Source organism: Arachis hypogaea, chromosome 18 (assembly GCF_003086295.3).
Source record: "Arachis hypogaea cultivar Tifrunner chromosome 18, arahy.Tifrunner.gnm2.J5K5, whole genome shotgun sequence".
Taxonomy (NCBI): Eukaryota; Viridiplantae; Streptophyta; class Magnoliopsida; order Fabales; family Fabaceae; genus Arachis; species Arachis hypogaea.
The window spans coordinates 88,562,859-88,573,529 of record NC_092053.1 but is presented as its reverse complement, the minus strand read 5'-3'; the positions used below and the strand labels follow the sequence as shown (position 1 = coordinate 88,573,529).

At 43.0% G+C, this 10,671-nt stretch overlaps 1 non-coding gene across 1 annotated transcript; it reads right to left on the bottom strand.

Moving 5' to 3' along the window:
• Positions 1-218: 218 nt before the first annotated feature.
• LOC112774475 (small nucleolar RNA R71) lies at positions 219-326 on the bottom strand. Its single transcript, XR_003188964.1, has one exon. It is a non-coding gene; the product is annotated as a small nucleolar RNA R71 (small nucleolar RNA).
• Between the last annotated feature and the right edge of the window lie 10,345 nt (positions 327-10,671).

The following is a 10,671-nucleotide window of genomic DNA, read 5'->3' as shown; positions in this document are numbered from 1 at the left end:
AAGATCCTTTTCAGTTCTTAACTGAATTCTTGCAGATATGTGATACTGTTAAGACTAATGGAGTAGATCCTGAAGTCTACAGGCTCATGCTTTTCCCCTTTGCTGTAAGAGATAGAGCTAGATTATGGTTGGATTCTCAACCCAAAGACAGCCTGAACTCTTGGGATAAGCTGGTCACGGCTTTCTTAGCCAAGTACTTTCCTCCTCAAAAGCTGAGCAAGCTTAGAGCTGATGTTCAAACCTTCAGACAGAAAGAAGGTGAATCCCTCTATGAAGCTTGGGAAATATACAAACAATTGACCAAAAAGTGTCCTTCTGACATGCTTTCAGAATGGACCATCCTGGATATATTCTATGATGGTTTATCTGAGCTATCAAAAATGTCACTGGACACTTCTGCAGTTGGATCCATTCACCTAAAGAAAACGCCTGCAGAAGCTCAAGAACTCATTGACATGGTTGCTAATAACCAGTTCATGTACACTTCTGAAAGGAATCCTGTGAGTAATGGGACGCCTATGAAGAAGGGAGTTCTTGAAGTTGATACTCTGAATGCCATATTGGCTCAGAATAAAATATTAACTCAGCAAGTCAATATGATCTCTCAGAGTCTGCATGGAATGCAAGCTGCATCCAATAGTACTCAAAAGGCTTCTTATGAAGAAGAAGCCTATGATCCTGAGAACCCTGCAATAGCAGAGGTGAATTACTTAGGTGAACCTCATGAAAACACCTATAACTCATCATGGAGAAATCATCCAAATTTCTTATGGAAGGATCAAAAGCCTCAACAAGGCTTTAATAATGGTGGAAGAAATAGGTTTAACAATAATAAACCTTTTCCATCATCCACTCAGCAACAGACAGAGAACTCTGAACAAAATGCTTCTAATTTAGCAAATCTAGTCTCTGATCTATCCAAGGCCACTGTGAGCTTCATGAATGAAACAAGGTCTTCCATTAGAATTTTGGAAGCACAAGTGGGCCAGCTGAGTAAAAGGATCACTGAAATCCCTCCCAGTACTCTCCCAAGCAATACGGAAGAGAACCCAAAAGGAGAGTGCAAGGCCATTGACATAAGAACCATGGCCGAACCTACAAGGGGAGTGGAGGACGTGAATCCCAAGGAGGAAGACCTCCTGGGACGTCCAATGATCAATAAGGAGCTTCCCTCTGAGGAACAAAAGGACTTTGAGGCTCATCTAGAGACCATAGAGATTCCATTGAACCTCCTTATGCCCTTCATGCGTTCTGATGAGTATTCCTCTTCTGAAGAGAATGAGGATGTTACTGAAGAGCAAACTGCCAAGTTTCTTGGTGCAATCATGAAGCTAAATGCCAAATTATTTGGCATTGATACTTGGGAAGTTGAACCTCCCTTGTTCATCAATGAACTAAGTGATCTGGATCAACTGACATTGCCTCAGAAGAGACAGGATCCTGGAAAGTTCATAATACCCTGTACCATAGGCACCATGATCTTTAAGGCTCTGTGTGACCTTGGTTCAGGAATAAACCTCATGCCCCTCTCTGTAATAGAGAAACTGGGAATCTATGGGGTGCAAGCTGCTAGAATCTCATTAGAGATGGCAGATAATTTAAGAAAACAGGCATATGGACAAGTAGAGGACGTATTAGTAAAGGTTGAAGGCCTTTACATCCCTGCTGATTTCATAGTCCTGGATACTGGAAAGGAAGAGGATGAATCCATCATCCTAGGAAGACCTTTCCTGGCCACAGCAAGAGCTGTGATTGATGTTGACAGAGGTGAACTAGTCCTTCAATGGAATGAGGACTCCCTTGTGTTTAAAACTCAAGGATCTCCCTCTGCAACCATGGAGAGGAAGCAGAAAAAGTTTCTCTCAAAGCAGAGTCAACCAGAGCCCCCACAGTCAAACTCTAAGTTTGGTGTTGGGAGGCCACAACCAAACTCTAAGTTTGGTGTTGAATTCCCATATCCAAACTCTAAGTTTGGTGTTTGAGAGTCTCAACAAAGCTCTGCACATCTATGAGGCTCCATGAGAGCCCACTGTCAAGCTATTGACATTAAAGAAGCGCTTGTTGGGAGGCAACCCAATTTTTATTTATCTAACTATATTTTTCTTAGTTATATGTCTTTGTAGGTTCATGATCATGTGGAGTCACAAAATAAATATAAAAATTGAAAACGGAATCAAAAATAGCAGAAGAAAAATCACACCCTGGAGGAGCATCTGTCTGGCGTTCAGTGCCAGAACAGAGCATGGTTCTGGCGCTGAACCCCCAAAATGGGCAGCTTCTGGGCGCTGAACGCCAGAACAGGCATGGTTTTGGCGTTCAACGCCAGAAATGGCACACAAATGGGCGTTGAACGCCCAAAATGGCCACCAACCTGGCGCTGAACGCCCAGAGTTGTGTGCAAAGGCATTTTTACATGCCTAATGGGTGCAGGGATGTAAATCCTTGAACACCTCAGGATCTGTGGACCCCACAGGATCCACTCAGGATCTGTGGACCCCACAGGATCCCCACCTACCTCCACTCACTTCTTCTCACCACTCTCTTTCACACAACCCCATAAACACTCTTCCCCAAAAACCCTTCACCAATCACCTCAAACTCTCTTCCCCATCACCTCTTCACCACTCACATCCATCCACTCTTCCCCATAAACCTACCTCATAAACTCCACCTACCTTCAAAAATTCAAAACCAATTTCCCACCCAAACCCACCCATATGGCCGAAACCTTTCCCCCCTCTCTTCCTTATATAAAGCCCTCCATTCTTCATCAAATTCACACAACACACCCCACCACACCCTTCTTGGCCGAAACACTCCCCACTCTCCCTCTCTTCCATTTCTTCTTCTTCTTCTTCTTCTATTCTTCTTTTCTTGCTCGAGGGCAAGCAAAATTCTAAGTTTGGTGTGGTAAAAGCATAAGCTTTTTGTTTTTCCATTACCATTGATGGCACCTAAGACCGGAGAATCCTATAGAAAGGGGAAAGGGAAGACAAAAGCTTCCACATCCGAGTCATGGGAGATGGAAAGGTTCATCTCCAAAGCCCATCAAGACCACTTCTATGATGTTGTGGCCAAGAAGAAGGTGATCCCCGAGGTCCCTTTCAAACTCAAAAGAAATGAGTATCCGGAGATCCGACATGAAATTCAAAGAAGAGGTTGGGAAGTTCTAACAAATCCCATCCAACAAGTCGGCATCCTAATGGTTCAAGAGTTCTATGCTAATGCATGGATCACCAAGAACCATGATCAAAGTAAGAACCCGGATCCAAAGAACTATGTTACAATGGTTCGGCGGAAATACTTAGATTTTAGTCCGGAGAATGTGAGGTTGGCGTTTAACTTGCCTATGATGCAAGGAGATGAACGCCCCTACACTAGAAGGGTCAACTTTAATCAAAGGTTGGACCAAGTCCTTATGGACATATGCGTGGAAGGAGCTCAATGGAAGATTGACTCCAAAGGCAAGCCGGTTCAACTAAGAAGATTGGACCTCAAGCCTATAGCTAGAGGATGGTTGGAGTTCATTCAATGCTCAATCATTCCCACTAGCAACCGGTCTGAAGTTACTATAGACCGGGCCATCATGATCCATAGCATCATGATTGGAGAAGAGGTGGGAGTTCATGAGATTATACCTCAAGAACTCTACAAGGTGGCTGACAAGTCTTCCACTATGGCAAGGTTAGCCTTTCCTCACCTCATTTGCCACCTATGCAATTCGGCTGGAATTGACATAGAGGGAGATATCCTCATTAAAGAGGACAAGCCCATCATGAAGAAAAAGATGGAGCAAGCAAGAGAGCCCATTCATGGAGCTCAAGAGGCGTATGAAGCTCATCACCATGAGATCCCGGAGATGCCTCAAATGCACTTTCCTCCACAAAACTATTGGGAGCAAATCAACACCTCCCTAGGAGAATTGAGTTCCAATATGGGACAACTAAGAGGGGAACATCAAGAGCACTCCATCATGCTTCATGAAATAAGGGAAGATCAAAAAGCAATAAGGGAGGAGCAACAAAGACAAGGAAGAGACATAGAAGAGCTCAAGGACATCATTGGTTCCTCAAGAAGGAAACGCCACCATCACTAAGGTGGATTCATTCCTTGTTCTTATTTCTTCTGTTTTTCGTTTTCTATGTTATGTGCTTATCTATGTTTGTGTCTTCATTACATGATCATTAGTAGTTAGTAACTTTGTCTTAAAGTTATGAATGTCCTATGAATCCATCACCTCTCTTAAAATAAAAACTGTTTTAATTCAAAAGAACAAGAAGTACATGAGTTTCGAATTTATCCTTGAACTTAGCTTAATTATATTGATGTGGTGACAATGCTTCTTGTTTTCTGAATGTATGCTTGAACAGTGCATATGTCTTTTGAAGTTGTTGTTTAAGAATGTTAAATATGTTGGCTCTTGAAAGAATGATGACTAGGAGACATGTTATTTGATAATCTAAAAAATCATAAAAATGATTCTTGAAGCAAGAAAAAGCAGCAAAGAGCAAAGCTTGCAGAAAAAAAAAGGAGAAAAAAAATAGGCGAAAAAAAAATTATAGAAAGAAAAAGCAAGCAGAAAAATCCAAATGCTCTTAAAACCAAGAGGCAAGAGCAAAAAGCCAATAACCCTTAAAACCAAAAGGCAAGGGAAATAAAAAGGATCCCAAGGCTTTGAGCATCAGTGGATAGGAGGGCCTAAAGGAATAAAATCCTGGTCTAAGCGGCTAAACCAAGCTGTCCCTAACCATGTGCTTGTGGCGTGTAGGTGTCAAGTGAAAACTTGAGACTGAGCGGTTAAAGTCAAGGTCCAAAGCAAAAGAAGAGTGTACTTAAGAACCCTGGACACCTCTAATTGGGGACTTTAGCAAAACTGAGTCACAATCTGAAAAGGTTCACCCAATTATGTGTCTGTGGTATTTATGTATCCGGTGGTAATACTGGAAAACAAAGTGCTTAGGGCCACGGCCAAGACTCATAAAGAAGCTGTGTTCAAGAATCATCATACTGAACTAGGAGAATCAATAACACTATCTGAACTCTGAGTTCCTATAGAAGCCAATCATTCTAAATCTCAATGGATAAAGTGAGATACCAAAACTATTCAAGAGGCAAAAAGCTATAAGTCCCGCTCATTTGATTGGAGCTATGTTTCATTGATAGTTTGGAATTTATAGTATATTCTCTTCTTTTTATCCTATTTGATTTTCAGTTGCTTGGGGACAAGCAACAATTTAAGTTTGGTGTTGTGATGAGCGGATAATTTATACGCTTTTTGACATTGTTTTTAGTATGTTTTTAGTAGGATCTAGTTACTTTTAGGGATGTTTTCATTAGTTTTTATGTTAAATTCACATTTCTGGACTTTACTATGAGTTTGTGTATTTTTCTATGATTTCAGGTATTTTCTGGCTGAAATTGAGGGACTTGAGCAGAAATCAGATTCAGAGGTTGAAGAAGGACTGCTGATGCTGTTGGATTCTGACCTCCCTGCACTCAAAGTGGATTTTCTAGAGCTACAGAACTCGAAATGGCGCTCTTCCAATTGCGTTGGAAAGTAGACATCCAGGGCTTTCCAGCAAGGTATAATAGTCCATATTTTGGCCAAGAATAGACGACGTAAACTGGCGTTCAACGCCAGCTTTCTACCCAAATCTGGCGTCCAGCGCCAGAAAAGGATCCAAAACCAGAGTTGAACGCCAGAAATGGATCAAAACCTGGCGTTCAACTCCACAAATGGCCTCTGCACGTGGAAAGCTAAAGCTCAGCCCAAACACACACCAAGTGGGCCCCGGAAGTGGATTTATGCATCAATTACTTACTCATGTAAACCCTAGTAGCTAGTTTATTATAAATAGGACCTTTTACTATTGTATTAGACATCTTTGGACGCCTGGTTCTTAGATCAGAGGGGCTGGCCATTCGGCCATGCCTGGACTATCACTTATGTATTTTCAACGGTAGAGTTTCTACACTCCATAGATTAAGGTGTGGAGCTCTGCTGTTCCTCAAAGATTAATGCAAAGTACTACTGTTTTCTATTCAATTCATCTTGTTTCGCTTCTAAGATATTCATTCGTACTTCAATCTGAATGTGATGAACGTGACAATCATCATCATTCCCTATGAACGCGTGCCTGACAACCACTTCCGTTCTACCTTCGACTGAATGAGTATCTCTTAGATCTCTTAATCAGAATCTTCGTGGCGTAAGCTAGAATGATGGTGGCATTCAAGAGAATCTGGAAAGTCTAAACCTTGTCTGTGGTATTCCGAGTAGGATTCAATGAATGAATGACTGTGACGAGCTCCAAACTCGCGATTGCGGGGCGTTAGTGACAGACGCAAAAGGATAGTAAATCCTATTCCAGCATGATCGAGAACCGACAGATGAATAGCCGTGCCGTGACAGGGTGCGTTGACCATTTTCACTGAGAGGATAAGATGAAGCCATTGACAAGGGTGATGCCTCCAGACGATTAGCCGTGCCGTGACAGGGCATTGGATCATTTTCCCGAGAGATGACCGAAAGTAGCCATTGACAGTGGTGATGTATCACATAAAGCCAGCCATGGAAAGGAGTAAGACTGATTGGATGAAGATAGCAGGAAAGCAGAGGTTCAGAGGAATGAAAGCATCTCCATTCGCTTATCTGAAATTCTCACCAATGAATTACATAAGTATTTCTATCCCTATTCTATTAACTATTATTCGAAAACACCATTATCAATTTATATCTGTTTAACTGAGATTTGCAAGGTGACCATAGCTTGCTTCATACCAACAATCTCCGTGGGATTCGACCCTTACTCACGTAAGGTATTACTTGGACGACCCAGTGCACTTGCTAGTCAGTTACACGGAGTTGTGAACTATGGTACTGGCACCACGTTTTTGGAGCCATTGCCAGGGAAAGAAAGAGCGATGAATTTTACATAATTAAAGTGTAATCGCAATTCCGCGTACCAGTCTTCTTGGGTAAAGGTAATTATGGGGAGGTCGGAAGACCTTTCTCCTTGCCCGACGTGATATACCTCTTTGAGGTGTCTTTACGAGATGATTTGGAGATCCCTCCTCCTGCGAATCCTCCATTTATCATATGAACATCGCTCTCAGGAGTGTGGGGTGGTCGTTCAACCCCTCCGGCCTCTTGGTCCCATCTTCTCATTCTTGGCTTGTCGGTTTTGTTGGCCAAGAACCTATCTAGTCTTCCTTCCTGAGCTAGCTTCTCAATTACGTCCTTTAGGTCGTAGCATTCATTGGTGGAGTGTCCATAGATTCGATGATATTCGCAGTACTCTATCCGACTTCCCCTCCTTTTTTGCTTTTGATTGGGCGAGGTGGCGGGATCTTCTCAGTGTTGCATATTTCTCGGTAAACATTCACAAGAGACACACGAAGAGGGGTGTAGTTGTGGTATTTTTTAGGCTTCTCACTGGATTGATCTTCTTTTTTCTTGGATTCTTTATCTTTGTCCCGATAGGGGTAGGAGGGTTCAGATTTCGAGGCTTCTCCTAATCGAGAGTTCTCCTTCATGTTGATGTACTTTTCTACCTTTTCTTGTACCTCATTCAGAGATGTTGGATGCTTTTTTTATATGGAATGACTAAAAGGTCCTTCTCGCAGGCCATTGATGACACCCATGATGGCAACTTTAGTTGGCAGACTTTCTATATCCAGACACGCTTTGTTGAATCATTCCATGTAGTTGCAAATGCTTTCCCGATCTCCTTGCTTGATCCCTAACAGGCTCGGGGCGTGTTTGGCTTTGTCCTTCTGGATGGAAAATCTGGCAAGGAATTTTTGGCTAAGTCGTCAAAACTTGTGATGGATCTTGGAGGCAAACTGTCGAATCATTTAATTGCTGTCTTTGTCAAGGTGGTCGTGAAGGCTTTGCATCGAACGGCGTCCGAGGCGTCAGTGAGATACATTCTCCTCCTGAAATTGCTGAGATGATGGCTGGGATCTGAGGTACCGTCGTACGAAGTCATGTCGGGAGCCTTAAAATCTTTTGGAACTTTAGCTTTCATGATCTCTTTGGTGAAGGGATCTTGGTCCTTGTGGGAGTTATCCTCACGCTTAGAATAAGCAATTCTGGTCTCGAGGTCAGCTTCAAGTTTTGCGAGCTTGTCTTCCAGCTCTCGGCGTCGTCTGGCTTCTCTTCGTAGGTCTCTTTCAGCCTCCCGCTGATGTTCAGCCTCCTGTTTGAGCTGTTTGAGACGATCCTGTTGTTCCTGGATAGCTTTCAAAATTTCCGTGTTGGAAGGTTATTTGTCTCCACCATTTTGAGTTGTGTCTTTGGAGGTGGCGTCCGTGTTTTTGTTTGGTGTTCTGTCGAGCAAACCAGAGTTGTGATCGTTGTCATGGTCATCTGCCATGGTTATGGGATGACTTCCAGGTTCCCCGGTAATGGCGCCAATGTTCCGAGGGTTACCTGAAATTGTAGGTCGATCTCGGTCGAGATCTGCTACGGTGGCCAGAACTGTTGTGTCCGACTTGTTGGAGCTTGGTGGAGCTGCTGATCCTTGATCACCGGAGGGTGGTGGTACCTGCAAAAGATTCCGATGCTTAAGTTAGCATGGGCTTTGAGCAGGTATTTTGTGTGGAATCAGAGTATGAGTTATACCTGGGTGCTCCAGTGTATTTATAGTAGTGTGGGCTGACCTTCTTAGATAAGATAAGTTAGTTATCCTATCTTGTCTTTTAGTGAAGTCATCTTATCTTTAAGGAGAACCGCCTTTATCTTTCTAGGCTTTGGCTGCCTTTAGATTGGGCTGTGTCCCTTCGTTTGGGCCTGCTTTGGGTTCTTCTGATGATTTGGCCGAACTCTTTTAAAGAAGAGGTCGGGGACCTGACCTAAAGAGGTTGGTTGCTCTCTCTTCAATCAGCCCAGGTTGGATAGCTCGATCCAGGGTATGAACACTAGGCATTGGCAAAAAATTCTTGCACCATTAACATTCCAACAGCTGAAATAGGATTGGCCAGAATTTCCCAATCTCTTCTCCAGACTTCTTTTGGATCACCCTTTTATGCCTTACCACATCATAGAAGTGGTCTTGATGTGCCTTGGTGAGAAATCTTGAGGTTTCCCAAGGTTTTCAGAAGCAGAAGCAGGGTATTTTCCTTTTCACTTCCTTAAAAATTCTCCGGTTTTTGGTGCCATGGAGATTAGGAATAGAAAGCAAAAACTGGAGCTTTTCCAACACCAAACTTAAGAATTTTCTCGTCCTCGAGCAAATAGTAATAAAAGGAAAGGCAAATAGTAGAAGAAGGAAGAAAAAGATAGAGGGGAGAGGGTAAACAGGCTTTAGCCTTATGGGGAAAGAGAGGGAAGATTGGAAGTGTATGAAGATTATGGTGGAAGAGGAGAAGGGTATGGAAAGTGTGTGTTTGAAGGATGGGAGGGGGTATTTATAGTGGGTGAGGGGTTATGGTTCGGTCATATAGGAGGGAAAGATGTGGGGAAGTTTGAATTTGAAGTGGGTAGGGTTGGTGGGAAAGGGTGATTGGATTTATGAGTGTGTATTGGGAAGAGGGAAGGTAAGGTGTGGGAATCAAGGGTGAAAAAGTAGGAGAGATAAGGAAAGGAGTAAATGATAGGTGGGGTAGGTAGGACCCACTGGCTTAAGAAGCCTCAAAATTTGAATAACCCGCTCCCTCCCCCCTCTCCCAGGCATTGAACGCCGGGCATGGATAGTTTTTTTTATGGTGGGGCATTCAACGCCAAGAATGGGCATTGAATGCCCTATGGGGACCAAAAAATTGGTCATGGGGATCCTAAATGGGCGTTGAATGACCTTGCTTCCTCCACTTCTGGCACTGGCGCCAGTTTTGGCATTTAATGCCAGTAAGGAACTCTCTCCAGGGTGTTCTATTTTCAATTCCAAGTGTTTCTGCTTCAGTTCTAGGTGCTACACATGATCACAAACGTTAAAAAAATAAGGAACAACTATGGAAATTACTAGAAAATAAAATAATATGAAAGCAAACTAAAATGAACGAACAGAAGGAAAATAGAAATACTATACATATGGTTAGGTTGCCTCCCAATAAGCGCTTCTTTACCGTCATTAGCTTAACAGACAGCTCCTTTATGGAGGTTGATATGGGCTCAAATCTTCGCCCCTCATGGTGAAGTTTCTTCCTCTTCTCTCATGGATTAATTCAACATGCTCCAAAGACAATATCTTGTTCACAGTATGTGGACTGACTAGACTTCTAGTGAAGACAACTCGCATGCTAGTTGAGAAGTTTTCAGTTGGGATCTTCTTATTCCGCCAGCCCTTGGGTACCTTTTTTTTTTGGTGCCTCCTTCCTCAGTAGCTGGTGATGGATGCCTAACACCAAACTTAGGTTTGATGTTTGGGGGCTTTGTAAGACTCTGCACTTAGAGAGATGGCTGAAACACTAAGTGTTGTACAGTGGTACCTCCTTTGTTAGAGAGAGACTGAGGGTTGGGGATCTTAAACAGGATATGATCCTCCCATAGCCTTAGAATCAGCTCTCCTTTTTCCACATCTATTAAGGCCTTCAATATAGCTAGGAAGGGTCTTCCAAGGATGATGGAGTTGTCCTTGTCCTCTCCAGTGTCAAGTCTCACGAAGTTCGCCGGGAGGTAAAGGTTTTTAACCTTTACAAGGACGATTTCCACCATACTATATGCTCGTTTCA